Source organism: Hermetia illucens, chromosome 3, assembly GCF_905115235.1.
Source record: "Hermetia illucens chromosome 3, iHerIll2.2.curated.20191125, whole genome shotgun sequence".
Taxonomy (NCBI): domain Eukaryota; kingdom Metazoa; phylum Arthropoda; class Insecta; order Diptera; family Stratiomyidae; genus Hermetia; species Hermetia illucens.
In genome coordinates, this window is record NC_051851.1 from 169066984 (window position 1) to 169084891 (window position 17908).

Here is a 17908-nt window from a genome sequence, read left to right on the forward strand (position 1 = left end):
TCTCACCCCCCTAAAAACCTTTCAACACGTGCATGCAATATCCTGAACACATCCCTAAAGCTCCAACTAGGACCGCCTCCATCATGCGCTGGAGTTCAAACCGGCTGGGAAAACGTGGAAGGCTACTTTCGCGTGGTATGAAAATTGAGCATGTTTGGAAGTTTCAGCGTTGAAAAAGGATATAGCTGTTGATACTGAGCTTTTCAGCAGGCTTTTATCCTTACGAAAGGACTTTTAACTGTCGCTTTAGCGCGATTTTAGTTATTTTGAAATTTCTATAAATACGAGGCTAGGTTGAAAACGGTTTCACATAAAGTTGCTATCAGTTGAACTGAAAGGATATTGTCAAGGAGGAAAATTGAGAAAAACAAACGGTTTTGAGAATTAGACCTCAAAGGATATATTTTTGAATTTCTTTTGGTTGAAATTCGAATTTGTGTTGAATTGCCGACAGTTGTGTGAGTGAGACTTGAAGTGGTGAACATTAGTACTCGTTGCCAAGAGCAAGGGTTCAAAAAAGGAAAAAAACAGTTGAAAGTTTCAAGGAGTGTGTAGTTCGGAGTTCAATCAGTTTCATTGAAAGGTGAATAAGATATTTTAAGAATTGAAAATAAGTGATTTACGTAAAGGTTTAAGTATTTTCCTTTGGAAAAATTAATGATAAATGAGTTAGTTACTAGTGAAGGCCGCATACTGATCTGGATTTTGGTTTGTAGTGAACAATTTATCTGATGCCTTCCAGGAGTTATCTGTAATGAAATAAGAAAGTTTTTCTGATGCCTTTAATAGTTTATTCAAAATTAGAAGAATTTAAATTTTAAAATTGCGCAAAGTAAGATGTCAAAGTATATTTTTCTGGTCGTCCTTTTTTCGACGATTTCACCCCCCAAAGCTCTCTGATTTAATAGTTACTTACATCCCCTCACATGCGTCGACCTATATTCAGTTAATAAGTCTTATTGGGAGTAGTGAGGACTAAATTTTCCAAACAGCCCACTAATTATATTTGCAATAATTCTCATTATACCCCGAGTCCTTCCTTCCTTCCTGCTTCATTAAAACTATGTTTTCATATTGTGGAAAATTCACCGCCCACACAGAGGCCGAACTAAACGTTATAGCATTAACAGCCCCTGAATTGATAAAGAACTCCATCTTTTAGTAAATATTATATAAATTACCTACCCTAAGCAAGCACTTTCCGAAAGATACAGGACATTGAGTAATTGACGACAATTACTGGTAAAATGAAAAATCATAAACGTAATCAATGAAATACCAATCTGACTCCTTGATAAAGTGTCAGAAGCGAGGGTTACTATCATTATTTTCATTATCTTTCCTATTATCTAACAAAATGCTTTTTATCCATCACAGTACTATTGAAATAAAAGGATATGAGCTTTGAAAAGATCACGGAGTAAATGGATTTTGGACTAATTTTTATTTGGGGTTTAGTGTTTAGGACTATTGGCGGAATAGTAGTTCCATGCACTCAGACAACAATAGCTTTCAGTCTATTTTTTCAGACAGTGTTATCCTTGCGCTGGTCGCAGGATTTGAAAATTGAAGGACGTCACCTAAAAGCAGAAAGCAGGAAGATTCTTCATTGAAGATTTCCCTACTGAGTTACCTTGGTCTTGAGTTTGAGAAAGCCACATGAAAGTCAGGATGGTCTTCTTCTCTTCCAATGGCTGACCCCAACCCTATTTTTTAAAGTCATGGTTGATCCTGGATTTCACTCCTCCTTTTATTTAACATTGTAAATGGATAATTGGTCTTAATAAGTTTAGAGGTATACTTTGAGTCAGTTGGAAGATGTTACCCTCTCTACTTGTGCTGATGTATCCATTCCAATATTACAAGGGTTCATAAAGTTCAGAGCCAACTAAGCTAGCAACATTTGAGGAGCAATCCTCTTTCTGAAATCCTGCATCTTCTTCTTCTTCAGCCTTTGATTCGTTCTCAACCGGGTCCTGATCAGTTGCGTCATTTCGTTCTGGCTCTCAGATCACTATCCAGCGTATCAGGCCACCGCTGCTTCGGCCAGCCTTTCTGTCTTCCCCCATCGACTTCAATGTTCAGACCAATCTTGTCAAGTGAATTCTTTTTAGCGTGACCATACCATCGAAGACGCTTCTCTTGTAATTTTTTCGCAAAATACTGTACCCTAACTCTGTATTCACTAATAGAAGGCCACGATAATACACTGACCTAGAACCGAGATGTTTGACAGACCTTCGCGATCTCGCGAGCTCATGGATGTTTATGATTTCCCAAAATAGGTAGAAATAGTAAAATGCAATGGGTTTAAAAATGGCCTGAGTGCTGGAACTACAGTTCCTCCTTTAAGTTTCCTGGTTTACACATTTTATGCCTTGGATAGCGTAGTATTCTCATAGTTTACTTCTTTCAGTGGCCCTTTACTCCATTAATCACCGATCAGTGCCATAGGGTTGAAAATTCTAATAGGCAACAGTTTCAGGTAATGTTAGATTCGGTATTGCCTTCAGGGCAGATGTTATACCAATGGATTTTCGTCAAGAAGGAAGGACAGAAGGGGGCATTCCTCCCGGTCGGAAGTACCCTCGGGAGCTGAGAATAGAGCAACAGCCCTCATTGTTTTTTGCTTGTTCCTGGTTACTTACTTACTGATTTTATGTGACGCTGAAGTCCTTTTCATGGTTACTGGATGACGCTAGAGGCATGTCTTTGGAATTAAGTAGGATGCGCTGCTCCCCGAGATGGTGCTGAAGTTGTATCTTCCAGGGAAAAAGCATTAATTAAGCGTCTTGAATGTGTTTCATATCCTAACATTGGGATACATATTCGGAATACCACCGTAGACGGTGGTCGATCTGAAAAAAGCCCGGCGGCGGATAAAGACTAATCACTAAATGCAGTTGGTGATGCTCCAACAACTATCTTAAGTGGCCGGAGACGACTCAGAAAGGAGAGCTATCCGAGAAACTTGAAAGGATTGCAAAATTGACCCTGAAGGTCCGCCTGCAAATATTGAAACTCCATCCAAGTGTTCCGTCGACACGTGCGTGAACGCCTTTATCCTAGCGAGGCTCGGGAATGTGGGGGGGGGGGGGGGGTGGCGGCCTTTGAGCACTTCGATCTCTCACCATGTCATTATACAAATATCCTCGTATCCTTTTAACTGAGCCGGAAAACTCCGGGACCTGAGTGTCGCGGTCGAAAGGGAAGATCAACGGGGGATCGCATCTTTGATAGGTGATTATCCTGCCTTAGGTGTTTTGTGAAGTGCGGCCTTACAGATTCCCTTCCTGCCATGGCGTCCTCAAGCCATTCTTTATAAGAAGAGTTTTGCGAGGTTAAAAAGAAGGAATGAAATATTTCAAATGTTGGATAATTGGGGGGGGGGGGGGATGGGGATTTTTTTAAGGGGTGGGGTAGGTGAATGGATTTACGCACTGAGTGTTGGATTCCCGCAACGGTACGTCATAGGACTATCAACTAAACATCTCCCCATCGTCAGGGAGCTAGCTTGGGGTAGCCCCGAGCTCTTCCGCCTTGCAGAGCCTCCAAATCAGGGAATTCCTTTTACCAACGGGAGGGGAGAGGAGGAAGGGAACTGTCAGTTCAAGGAACCCCCTGCCATCCGGCTCCCCCATCGGTCGAGCTCAATCTTCTTTGCAATGAAAAGAGTCCGAACAAAAGGGGCAACACGGCTCCACTTCTCAGTGCTCCTCAGCATTTCCCCGATAATGCTGTCTGGAGGGAGATCATCTTTGTTTAAATAGAGTTGCTGACGAATCCCATCCTACCTTCCACCAGAAAAAACTCCAACTCCACTTCAAAATACACAATCCGGAGATCGTGCCTTTCCAATCTTGTGCAGGTAAGGAAATCGTCAGTCTCACCATGCTTCCGTTTCAGCTGCACACCTAAGTTGCCAATGAGCCACGTAGTCCATCTGCCTCTAGTTTCACTTTGTCAAGAGAGTTGTCATTCATCTAGGGTGCGTTGCTGTTCTTCACGAGCAATCACCTCCCTTGTGTCTTCTCCTTTCCCATGTATATGGTTTGTCGCTCCTTAGCAAGAAGGACAACGGGGATCGCTACCGTGATCACCATCACGGCCGGTTCAAAGACAGTGAGGTACACAGACGACACCTGCAAAGCTTCCTGTCTCTGTATTTACGCGAGACATTTACTCCTTGCTAGGAGCGTCAGCCCATACCTCTGCATCGTATAGCAGAACAGACTGCGTTGAACTCGTCAGGAGACGTCGCCTGTTAGATATAGGATGCCCCATATTTACCGTTAGCTGATTTATGCCGAAACTGCAGCTACAGCCTTTTTGTTGTTCAAGTAGACTGTCATAGGAAGCGTTTCAGAGTTCCAGCCCTAGGATGGATCCCTATGCAACCCCTGACGTGATCTCCATCCTTCTCTGACCCTCCAGCGTTTCATAGAGCAGGGGGCTGTTCTTCAGATACTCCTTCAATATCCGTAAGAAATAGTTCGGCAGGTGGAAAGTATTGTCTAGTGTGCCTAGAATGTCTGTCCATCTTACGGAGTTAAAGACCTTTCAAACGTTAAGCGTTACGAAGAGCACCACTCGACGTGCATAGCAACATTAACTTTAGATTTCCCTCTAAAACCGAACTACCTTGGGGATAAGTCTTCGGCAGCGCGTATGTCTTCAGCGAGTTTACTTCTGTCAAACTTTTCGAGCACTTTCCCAGTAGGGTCAAGCATACAAAGTGGGTGGTATGAAAACGGCAACGCTTTTCCCTTTGCCTATCAGCGCAAGCCTCGCCATCTTCCAAACAGAAGGCCAAAAACGTCTGCTCGGTGTTGGAACACCAGTTTGTATACCTCTGCTGGAATACCATCGGATCCTGGCGCCTTCTTGTTTTTCATAGAGAGGATCGCCTGTTCTTTGCATACAAGCCTCGGCTTATCACGGAAACATCCCAATAAGCCTGACTTTGTGTTAGTTGATAAGATGGGTCACTCAGCGTATTGTATTGTTGCTTCTGGAAAAATGCGGAAAAACAGTGAATTATGGGCCACTAGTTTCGGAGGGAAGTTGTTATCATATTGTCAGCAACAGAAATTGCACATAAGTCTTCTATGGCTTTCCTAGATGTTCTGGGAGTCTCGCATACTATGGTTTAAACCATGCAAACGTGCCTGATCTTCCGGGTAGTCCTGAAGGAATCTTCATAATAACTACTGACCGGCCACTACCACCGAAGCCTTTCTATTTCTTTTAAGACGGTACGATCTCCCAAATTTCACGGCTTGGATCTTAATTGTAATACCTCATTCTACACTTTCTTTCCCTTGACCATTTTTCCTCCTTATTGACTTCCGTGATCTGAAACTCTTGCTAAGGGATCATCATCATTGTCAATGGTGCAACAACCGGTATCCGGTCTAGTCCTGCCTTAGTAAGGAGCTCAACACACCCCGGTTTTGCGCCGAGGTCCACCAATTCGATTTCTCTAAAAGCTACCTGGCGTCCTGTCCTACGCCATCCCTCCATCTCAGACAGGGCCTGCTAAGGGATTCTTTTCTATAAGGTGGTTATTCTGCCTCTTTACTAATTTATTTGCTACTTACTGTCTCTATTTTAATATGACCCCGAGCATTTGTGTAGCCCATGCATTGGAGGCACTGGTTGCCATATGGGCAGCAATCCCAACGATAACAGAGGTTTCACTCAAGTGCTTTGGTGAGACCTTCCAAATAAGTTGGTTCGAACTCTCATTGTTGTTCTGCGTAAGGCCTCGATACATCGCTCCAGGAGGGCACCTTTGCTCAGATCTTCATCGATAGGCTTGATAGCATCCAATCAGCCGTGTATGAGACGTGGTTGTTTAAACCGCTGCATTTTCCTTTGTTTTGCTCCGATTTATCGCAGATTTTCACACAATACTCTTGAAAGGTTATCCATTCAGAAAATTCCAAAGGATGCAAAATGTGTAAAAATGTTAGCCCCCCAACTTCTTTAAAAATGGAATGATCGTCCCAAGCAGCATGGTCTCAGATTGGATCTGAATAAAACAGACAATCTAGATTCTAATGAAACATCACGGTCAGAGGCAGTAAGTAATCTGCCCAGATTTGAGTGATCTAAATATACCGGATCAATGCTGTAAGCTACTGGGGAATTGGGTGAACCGGCTTGCTATAACTGGCGTTCTTTGTGATCGATTGGCGAATGGACGTCTGAAATCCAAAATTTACCACAGTGCAGTCCCTCCTGTTGTATTCTATAGTTCTTAGTGTTGGTCGACTTTAAAAGATAATTAATGGCGCCTCGCGGCAATGGAGACGAAGATGTCGCGTTCAATCAATGATCATATCCGAAGTAGGAATATCCGCGATCGATATGGGGTTGTTCCAAACATGGAATAATTGTGAGAGAAGCGTCGTTGATTTTATGGTCATAAAATTCGCGCCGAAAAAATTAGTTTGCCAAAATGGGTCTGAACATTGAAGTCGATGGGAAACGACGAAAGGCCTGGTCGAAACAGCGATGGCTTGATACGCTGGATGGGAATTTGGAAGCCTTGTGACAGCATCCAAATCAGGCGTTCAGCAGAGTAAAACACGCCGTTCAGGGTTCCATAATTTCGTAGGTAATGGTAGGTGTGACGCCATTAGTACTTGGTTTAACGTTTAAAATAGGGTAAGCGACTTACTCATTTGTGCAATTATTGGATTTACTTCAAAAGTATTCACCAAGTCTTGAATAAAGGAGGAATTTTCATTTCTATCTGGGAGTCCAAAATGAGCTATTGAATCGCACCCCACGTTGGGCGCCATTTCTAATATTAATAGCTTCTCTAGATAAATTAGGTCACTTAGTACTGAAGTGTGTTCACATTTCAGAGATAGTGCTATTATCCAATAGGAATGAAAAAAAAGTTCGGTAACGTATAGCGCTTTGATTCTAGCGGACGATTTGGACGTTCATGTCAGATCTTTAATGCTTTCCTTCAGGGTCAATGAGAGAAAATCCGGGTACGGGTGAAAAGTATGCGGGTCCCTCTATTATCCCTTTAGCGCTAGTTTCGTCTTTATGTGCTTCTGTTCCTCTTTTTTCATCAGATTTGGGAAATCTACTTGCAGGCATACTGCACATCATATTCAGTATTCGGTGTTAACGTTCCACGTTCACGTTCCACAATAGTGAGATACCTCTGGAGGTAATGCTCTTGGAGTCCACCATCAGTATCGTGGGTCATACATGTTTCCTCTAGGTCTCTGTCGAAAAAACCAACGAGAGACGGGAATATCAAGTGTCATTAGGGAACACACAATTTGATTCTATGTAGTTGGCCAAATTTGACATATTCCTCAAATTCACATAGTAATCAATTTTATGATTATGAAAGTCAGATCGATTCACGGAAACCAAATTGCCAATTGCCATCAGCAACTCAGAACTGTCATTATACGTATATGGGTCAGTAAGACAATTCTTGATTGGAGGTTTACCACGTTTGGGTACTAAAAGAAGGCATTTCCACTCCCATAATGCAGGGGAGATGCTCTCAGCAATGCATGACTCCCGGAAACTTAGCATATGTACCCGGGCTTGTCTTTACCACGAGCTGGACGATCTTATTAAGTTTGTCTTCTGGACCCAAAGTTTCGATTCTGCAAATCGTACTGGAAATGTTCAGTAGCTCGTCTCTGATTCATCTTCTAAATTCTGACATGATTTCCTCTGTGCTAAAAGGTAAATCCTCCGTGATTTGCGAACAGATGGCTTTTGAGTGTTGTATGGTTTCGGGAACTATTCATGCATGATAAGGACTGTACAGAGAAAATCGGGACCCGAAGTAAATGTGGATCCCTCTGTATTGCCAAAAAAAACTAATCCTTTTAAAATCTCTCGGACTCGAATCTAGGACCTTTAAGAAATCTCCAGCCACAGAGTATCAACCTTCCCTCCTCTCTACTCGCGAGGCCTGACAACGCTTCACAAAAGATTAACAGGAAAACATATAAGTTCGTTGTGAAATCTGTAAATTATGTTTGCTGCAAAGTAGGTTGGCTTAGTATCCTACTGGCCTCAACGACTGACAACTTTATTTGCGGCTTCGGTTAGGATTTTTCGGAGCCCACGCTGTTATTAGAATCACGTCTACGAGCGAAAGTGTCAGCAGTTTACCTAACTCAACTGTAGTGCTTCTAACTTCTTGTTTCAGTTAGAGCCTAGGAAAAGATTTGTATAGGGTTTACCAAATGAAAGAGGCTAAGCATATCTGCCCTTCTGCTGAAGAAACCAGTGTCATCTTCATAATTTTCTAATCCTAAACATTAGCTTTTTTTCAACGGAGCGTAAAAACTTGCTTAGGCCAATGAGTGCTTCCTTTATACCTTTGTAAAAATGATCCTAAGGATAGTGAGCAGTGCGGAAGGACAGTAGATACCAGGTAGTAGTGAACAATGGATGTTATGATTAGCTCTATTGATTTGATCTTACCCCAACTTCTTGACACGTCTTCATTCAGGTTACACTGAGATACGAGATACTTTGATAACATGCAAGTATACGGAAAAGTAGGGCTCGGGGTGGAAATTGTAGGGGTCTAGGGCGAAAATTGGGTTTGTCCCACTATTATCCCTTTTTCATTGAAATTTCTAGTCCAAGCCTTTGACGAAACTTCAGGCTCCGGGGAATTTCTCTTTCCACCCTCTTTCGTTAGGGCTGCTTTTTTTTTAAGGTCGTAGAATTACAAAATTGTGTTTGTGGAAAGTTTAGTGGGAATCTCACTATTATTAACAAAGCTATAGTTGGCAAAAATGTCCCGTTTCACGTGAATTCATTCAGACACATCATATATAGAATATCTGTATCATATTAAAGTGAATAATTTGACATATCTAGTGGATATCCGCGACGAATTGTCGTACATCCAATTATTCTTATATAAGAAACTCCCTCTACCTTTCAACTGAAGCGTGAAGCTTCCGGCTTCCTTTGTTTCCGATTGACATGATTAACCAGTTGAATATCATTTTCTACTCGGGGTAGGTGGATAACATTTTTATATGAGTATTAGGAGGGTTCAATTCATCTATTGACACCTTTGACATCCGTAGTGTGTCTCAGGAGAATGAGACAAGTTCAAGACATTAGGAGACATGTGATTTTGGGTCATGCGTTTATGTCCTCGTCCTTGTTGATCAAGGGAAGCTAACAAATATGATGCGGAAATCATTAGGGTGGTGAATACATTGATTGGAGGAACAAACATCAGCTGCTAGTATAAAGGACACAAACATAAAGTGGGGGGCGGGGGGTGTGTTTGCCAAAGTACATGAACAGAAGATTGTAAACTAATCGTACCTTTCGTAATAAATATTTCGGATTTAACTAATGCCCACTGTTGTCATGACTTTATAAATGATACCACCAGGTCATGTTTCAGAGAAGACGCAACTCGTCCTTGAAGTTCCGCCCCATTTTGCCCTTCAAAAATATAAAAAAGAAATAGGAAGCCAAAAAGGTCCTTCCAACTTGCAGCAGTACGAGCACAGACTGGAACCTATGAATCATTTACAAAGATAACAATTGCGCCACTTTCACAGCTTGAGACAATCTACATTGTCATCTGCATATAAATTTGCATTTACAGATTATTACTGTTATTCACCCACTAAGATACTGATACACATATGACACCATGTAGAGCATTTGTGTTCTAGACTAAGCTACTATCCGTGTTGTCTAGCCAGCGATGTCGGTAGCAATGCAACTGAGTAGGGTATCCTAGACGCTGGTTTGTGAGGTTTTCGGTGAAAACAATATGAGAATCCTTTTCAGTTGTGCACATTGTAATTTGTTATTCAACAAAGATATTTGGGATTCCTTTGCTCGCATGGGGGTGATATTGTTTATTGTCGGAAGATACAAAATGAAAAGAAAAGTGTAATTTGAGAGGATAAAGAAGAGGGTTCAGTTGACACTGGTAGGGAAAAAGAGGGATTAGAGAGCTTTAGTGAATGGTATCAAATTTAATGGTAGTAATTTAGAGGACATCCAGTCAGGAAGAGGATGTTTGTCTTTAAAAATAGACTTCAGTTACTCTTCAATTTCAATTTTGTGGAAGCTTAATTTAATTTCAAACGGAAGGTATCCCTTGGCTGTCTTCCGATGAACAGATTATTTTCCTCCCTGGAAACGTTTTTTTGAGAAAAAATATGAAGGTAATAGAGTCCTTGGAATGTTACCCCATATCTTGGCCAGGACAGCGCTTTTGAGTAGCATCAGTTAAGTCCCGACTGCGTCCCTTACCTGTAACCGATTTTGGCAAATGGCTCTGTGGTCCCAATTTGATGGTACTATTTGTTCGGGGGTGAGATAGGTGGTAAACGTTGTTGAAAACAGTTTTCCTGGTTCAATAAGTGATGCAAGGTCGGATGGTACCAGTAAGCGCATGTCAACATACCGAACAATTGTTTTTGTCTCTCTGTTGTATCATGTTGAGCTCTTCGTTCGTGGACTGGGATGCTACAGGCGTTACAGTAATCAAAAAGTCCTTAATATGCGATAATGCGTGCGCAAAACTAACATAAAGATGGTGAGTTTTCCTGATTCAACCTTATTACGGAAGCTTTTTATCTTTAGGTACATAGCTAGTAGCTCCTGGTCATATAGTCTGCGTCTACTTTTCGTCAGACCGAACTTCGTTGAGAAGAAGCCCAATGACTCCCAGCTACAGTTGATCCTTTGTTGGAAGACTGCTCCAATCATGTTGTCACTAGCTAGCCAACGGTGCGTCGAGTTATGGATGCAGACACAGCGTTGCCTATTTCGGTGTCCTCTTTGCAAGCTTCAAAACTGTCATGAATTCTCAGGTTAACTTGATTGGTGAGTTTCAACTGATTTCGCCGTGAAGAATTTTGCTGATTGGTACCTGTATTGCTTTTAACGTACTCATGAATCCTTTGAATTGCTTGACTTTAGTTGGACGCGGGTATGAACAGATTGCTTTAACTTTAGCTGGCAAGGGATGTGCTTCCTCCTTTCGGACTAAGCATCTTAGGAAACTAACCCAAAATGCATTGCTTGGGTGAAATTCTGGATATGTCAAACTGGGTACTTGGTGATGTAGGTCTGGAGCTTGGATGTACGATAATCCCCGCATGGTCTCCACTCTATATTGTTTTAGACACCAAATGTGACAGCGTGGTTCAGGGACTATTTGGTGGATGCGTTGTTCTCAACTCAACCTTATTCAGCTTATCCGGAGCTAATTGTCTGGGTTTTGAGGCAACTGCTGTCTTGAGGCTGTGGTTATATAATCCTTAGATCGATGACACGCCATTCTACTAGCTTTGTCAGGCCGAGTTTTTTCGAAAGTCAACGAGGAGTTCAATGAGGAGTTCCTTCAGCATCTTCAGTAATTTTCATGGTAGTCGGTATTGCGCATTTTGCCACCTCTCCTTGGTTGATAAGGGGAATTGTTGAATTTCAGAGACACCGAGTTGAAGATGTGGAAGAAGTCCGCGATCTGATCGAAACATGGGCTTAGCAGCGTCCACTATTATGAATCTACAAGCGAAGACCTGTCGAAAGCCAAAGTTGAGCTCAGGTTTCTTTTTTGTGAGTAGGGTAGGTGAATACGTTTACATATAGAGTGTTGGACTTTCGCAACGATTGGATTACCAACTTAATACCTCCTCGTCATCAGAGAATTTGCCTGGAACTGTTTGGTACATTACTTTGGGCTATTGTGCCGCCCCCTCGGTTTAGGGAGTCTTCAACTTACGGTATTTCCTTCAGCAGCGGGAGGGGAGAGGAGGAAAGTAATTTTTAGTTCAAGGAACCCCTTGTGCCATCCGATTGAGCTTCATATGAGACGGAAGATCACAATTCTCTTTACGGTCAAGATGATTACTTCGTTTTTTTTTCCAACGCAAGACTGAAATCACAAGCAGTCATCTATCCACTTATCGGTCTGATAAATATTCCTCGTCTGCCTGAACAGTATGTCGGACAAAAACTGCGCCGCCATTATCCACTTAATCGATTAAGCGCGAATCATTTGGTATTCCGAGTCTTTGCAGATAATTCTAGGAAGCGTTCCAGAGGTCCGGCCTTATGATGGATTTCTGTGCTACTCGCGACGTAATCGCCATCCTCTTCAGGCCCTCTAGCGTCTCGTTGGGCAGGGTACGATCTCTCAGATAATCTTTCAATATCCGTAAGAGATAGCTTGTCACTTAGAATGAATTTTCCAATTGTTCCCATTTTATGGAATTTAAGGCGTTTTTGACTTAAACCTTACTGTTGAGATTGGCGGCTATGTGCCTCTGTTCGATGAATTGCATCGACGATCTCCATAGCAACATCCACGGTAGGGGCCTCTGCTCTAAAACCGAACTGCGTTGATGATAAGTACCCAGGTGCATGTTTTGCTTTAGGAAGTCTACTCCTGATGGGCTTTTCGAGCACTTTCCCGGGCGTGTCAAGTATACCCAGTGTACTGCATGCAGACGGCAGCTTTGGTCTCCTTACCCTTTGTTGATCAGTCGACCGCGTTATGGCCATCAGTCGGTGTGGCATGTTTGTTTGTTTGGTCAGTACTAAGTATGCAGATTTTCCGCAGAGCCCCGAATTCCAGGTGACAAGTTTACAACCGATTCTCCACAGGACCCCATTTTTTTCATCTACTAGGTCCTGTCAGCAGTAAGCTTTGTTTCTTTTTACCGCGCTGCGGAGTCTCCTCGTACCTGATCTTTGTCCAACAGTGTAGCGCTACTTATTCCAAGACCTTCGATGAATTTCCCGCAGGGAGAGCATCAAGCTGATGAAAGCCGAAAAAGAGCGTCAATCACTTTGAACGCAATGCGGTTACTTGCTAAGAAGTGTTCCAAAGTTCGCCACCCATCCACCGACAGCTTAGTGATTCTGACGTAAAGGTTACCTCAGAAGTGCTCTCTTCGTAATCTGAGCACCGTAATGTTGGCGTAAATCCGGTGTTTAAAACTTCGAGGCCGATTTTCGTCGCCATTTTCAGGAATCGATTCTTTCTAAAGTTTGGTTGAAGTATGCCCAATTCAAGGATCTTAGTATTGAAGTCACCTCCCACAAGCCTGCGTTGAAAGTCCGGCATCGTCTCATTGGGTGTTAAGTAAATACTAAAAATGTTATCTCTAAAAACTGAATCCAGACGAAGTCATCCTAAAATTCCTAAAATCGGGTGCCGTCCCGAACCCAGATGGGAGCGGTACCCGGTAAGTCGAGATACCATGAAGTTGGGTCCATGTTGCGGTACTGTTTGCTGATTAGCACTCGATCAGTTCTAATCTCCGTATCGGGGACAAAATAAAGAAAATTAACTCTGAGGACCGCAAATTTGTACGAATTAACCGGAAATCTAAATAATCGATGTACGAACTATTGGGATTCAAGTAAAGCGGATCTCCTTAAGAACTTTCGCAAATATCTTGCTTCCTATTAGTATAAATAATAGAGTCAATGGTCTAGCCTTTCTCCGCTTTCTCTTCTTTTCCTTTGGTGATGCCTGGAAGCTATTGGGATGAAGTTTGGTTTAGACGCTTGTTCCTCTTTCCGCTTTGTCCCCAATTCCCGACTCATAGTTCTAGCAAGGACAGTCGATTGCTCCCACCCTATTTTTGTCTGAATCCACGTTCTCAGTTTCAGCGATTTTCTCTGGTTTTATTTCCAAAACTGGAACACTGAAGGATACAGAAGTTGCCATTCTGGCACCGGCAGCTGCAGTACCTTACGAGATTTTCTCTTTATTTGGGGTGCTGTCATGAGCCTGTTTCTATGAGCGCATTTTATGTGGGAAAGTGAACGCCAATAGTCAGCGACGGGATTATCCTGGAGGACAAAGCCCCTACCCGAGCTCTCTGTGGCTTGACCTACGCTTAGTAGATCCCGGAACTCATAGAGGATTAAACGCTCCCTCGGAGCGGCGCAGTCTGCTAACACCGGTTCAGTGCATATTACCAGGCCAGGGCACTGAAGGGGTTGAGTTGGGGTTGGAATTCCCGGTGCCGAAACACCTCCTTAATTGATTTCGTATCTTAGATTGAGTGCTAGGCTGTGTCAGTGTCATTCTGATGAGTCTAATCGGTTTCGCTGGGATGACCGTTCTGCATAGTTTCGGCATACCAAATAGTGTATATGGGCTCATCAAGATTGGTCCTGGCCTCCATACCTCTTGCTTCTAGAGGCTCCGCAGGCAATCTATATGCTTCGGGAGTTTTTTTGATATTTCTGGGCATTTTTAGATCATCCTTGACTTCTTTTTCGGGTAGGTGCTTGTACGACCTCTGCTCCTTCGATGTCCGGAGATTCTGTCATAGTATTGAGTAGCTCCTCGAAATATTGGAATCGTAGATTTTTTTTCCGGGGTGGTTTGTGTCGAATGGGTTTTCTGCAGAAGTCTTGATTGTATTTCTTAGCTGAATTCCCTTCCCATCAATATAACGTTTGCTGGACTTGTTCTTCTGGCGCCTTTTCACATTTCCATGCCCTACGATATAAGTACACTCTTAAGATTCCAGATGCACCTCGTTTTTCAATGAGGGTGGGATCAATTCGGTTGAAAATCGTCCTATCTGAAGAGGTCCATTTTCTTTTGTGGATCCTGCGGTGAGTGAAACAAGTAGTTGAGGTTGTCATATTTTTACTGCAAGCAAATAGTAGTAATTTCATTTCCTGGCTCGCCAAGATATCGGCCTTGTTCTTCTCGGTTTGTTCAATGAGTACTCTAAAGGCGCCAGTTCTAAACAGAGATCGCATGTTCTAGTTTCCAAACTGGTAGTCCTTCTTCCGTTGCGTTAGTCGTCGTTGTATCTACGATGCAAACTGAGACTCAATTTTGGATCCATGACAATAGTATGCTGTGAACAGGTTGTCAACTCTTTTCTCATCTGTTGCTTTGCATTGCTTAAAGGTTACCATCGTGGGGCAAAATTGGTAGAAAGTCTGTAGGTCTTAAATCAGCGTGCATATCCCAAGTATTTATTAAGAATTACAATGCCGAGTCTGCAATACCTCTAAGACACAAACCATCCTCCCTTCCCCTTTACAGTCTTACCTTCCAAACATTAACAGATAATATGGAGATAGTTTCCTTCCCCCATGAAACAGACCCAATCACTGTCAGCGGCGGTGACCTGCCCAGAACTGAGCGATTTAAATATTTCGGGTCATTGCTATCAGTCAATGGAGAACTGCGTTATGAAATTGCTTCACGCGAAGTGACGTGTTCTTTGTGATCGACATATCAACAAACATCTCAAATCTAAAATTTACCGCAATGTCGCCTGTCCTGTCGCTCTCTATGGTTCTGAGTGTTGGTCGACTATAAAAGACAATGAACTGCGTTTTGCGGTAATGGAGACGGAGATGTTGTGTTGGACTAGTGGCGTGGCACGCTTTGTTCACATCCGAAATGAGGATATCCGCGATCAATATGGGGTTGCACCGATCGTGGAAAAACTTCCAGAGAGGCCTTTGGAGAGGTCTTCGATGGTGTGGTCACTAATCGTGCTAACAAGATTGTCAAGATTGGTCTGAACATCGAAATCGATAGTAAGCGGCCAAAAAGCCGGCCGAAACAACGGTGGCTTGATTCGCTGGATGGGGATTTAAAAGCCCCATGGTTGCATCCAGATCAGGAATTTGATAGAGTCAAATGGCGAAATCGATCAGGACTAGCCGACCCCACTTGTGAACGGGACAAATGTTGTAACTTTTCCTATCGTAATAATCACAACTTTAGGTGAGACAATGGCAAATGTTGACCGGGACTGACCTCAAAGTTCAGTAATTTTTGAGCTTAGATTTTCCGGGATCATTATAATAAATATTGGTGTCGCCAACCAAATGAGTGTACGGCTTGAATTTCATTTCTCTATTTTTGGGGCCCTTTTATGGGATTGAGACCATTTCCAGTAAAATCATTTGTACGAGAATTTTCTTGCTCTCAATCTTTATTGTTGGACTCATCTTTCAAAGACCTCAATTTAATCAATTTACAAGTGAAGACAATAGGCAAACATTCTATGAAATCAACAGAATGAAAATAGTCCACGGGAGCAATTGTATAACGTTCCCTTGGAAATCTTATCCCTTTTTGAAGAAGGTACAACTTGAAAGGAAAGCTCCATAAATTATTCCAACAAATCAATCTGAAAGTCGTTGAATTTCAAATCCCATTCGATAGTCTCTTAATCTTCAACTCTTTAAGAAACTTTATGTAATTCTGTATTGAAAAATTCTGAAATCCGTTCAGACCGGACCGTGCTCTAGACTCCTAGGAAAAAAGATAAACAGGAGAATATTCATACGGCCATCTGAAACGGTCACGAAATTAAAGTTTACCTAAATACTTACATCTGGAAAGGACTTGAAGGAAAAGTATGAAACGCTGAAGATAACGGGAGAAAGTTTGAGAAGGACTAAAGCTAAAAATCGCAAAGTAAGTCAAATATCAACGTGGCTCGACTTGAGTGCAAAGTATAATGACGAAGGACTCATTTTTTTTGGCTCTTGAACCACACTTTTTCCGCTTCTTCCAGCCATTTGAAATGAAAACAAGCAGGAGACGGGTTCGTTTTCCGTTCCGAATCAAGCGAGTGGCAGAGCTTGATAATAATTATACATGGTTCAGTTAATTGCTGGAAAAATTCAAGCATATAAGCGTTTTTTTGTTTAAGGGCTTTGTTTTGACTTTTCGTCCTTAGAAAAGAAGGAAATGCCGTGGAAAATTATTTGGGGAAAGAGGTTGTTTGGAATTATCTGAAAAAAATTAAGATTTTTTTTTTATCTGAGATGATCTTTTAATTGAATGTCATTCTTTGAAATCATGAAGAAATATTTCAGGAGTTTAACGTGAGTACCTGCTGTGTAGATATAATCCCACGTCCTCTTCGGGCGCAGGTTGATTTTGAGACCACAATCAGAGTCCTGTTATGCACAGCGGTACTGGTTTATATGGAGTGCAGACTCAGCATTCATATCATTAAGGCCTATCTAACACCTCTGCCGCAACTAAGAAGTACGGCACTCGAGTTGTACAACATCGCTCCACGCTTGAGCTCCAAGGAGCTCTGCCCGCGATGTAGGCATAACCACAACCACCATGAACTCCCACAAGAGGGCCAATCGCAAATAACCGGGCCGAGAGCACATTTTCCAGGAATTCTCCTGGAGCATATGCTCTCAGAGGGCCATCTCGGTACCAGATAACCTCGGGTGAGGCTTCGTGGTATGAGTCGCTTTAGATTAGTCCCTTACAGACGCAGGTCTGATCGCCCTCCTCGAGTCCGTGGGGACGGCACTTCCCAAAGGGTTGCAGCGATTGAATGGAACCTTTTTATCGAGCTACGAATTAAAGCGATTTACATTGGGTCAACGCTATCAGCCAATGGAGAACTGCGAAATTGCTTCACGCATTAACGCAACCTGGATGAAGTGGTGTTCCACAACTGGTGTTATTTGTGATCGACGTATCAACGGACGTCTCAAACGTTAAATTTACCGCAATGTCGTCCGTGCTGTCGCCCTTTGGTTTTGAGTGTTGGCCGATTATAAAATAAAATGAACTTCGTCTTGCGGTGATGGAGATGAAGATGTCGCGTTGGACTAGTGGCCTGACACGTTTTGATCACATCCAAAATGAGGATATCCGCGATCGTTATGGGGTTGCACCGATTGTGAAAAAAATGCGAGAGAAGCGTCTTCGATGGCATGGTCACGCAATTCGTGCTAACGAGAATTCACTTGCCAAAATTGATCTCAACATTGAAGTCGATGATAAACGACCAAAAGGCAAGCCGAAACAACGGTGGCTTGATACGTTGGATGAGGATTTAAAAGCCTCGAGATTCCACCGAAATCAGGCATTCGATAGAGTCAAATGGCG

The 17908-nt window shown here is 42.6% G+C and overlaps 1 protein-coding gene across 1 annotated transcript in view; it reads left to right on the forward strand.

Moving 5' to 3' along the window:
• Positions 1 to 299: 299 nt before the first annotated feature.
• The window catches only part of LOC119652823 (short neuropeptide F), a 172138-nt gene continuing 154529 nt past the window's right edge, over positions 300 to 17908 (forward strand). Inside the window, exon 1 of the mRNA XM_038057151.1 lies at positions 300 to 583. The gene's annotated coding sequence lies outside the window, so the exon portion shown is untranslated. The remainder of the gene's footprint in view (positions 584 to 17908) is intronic.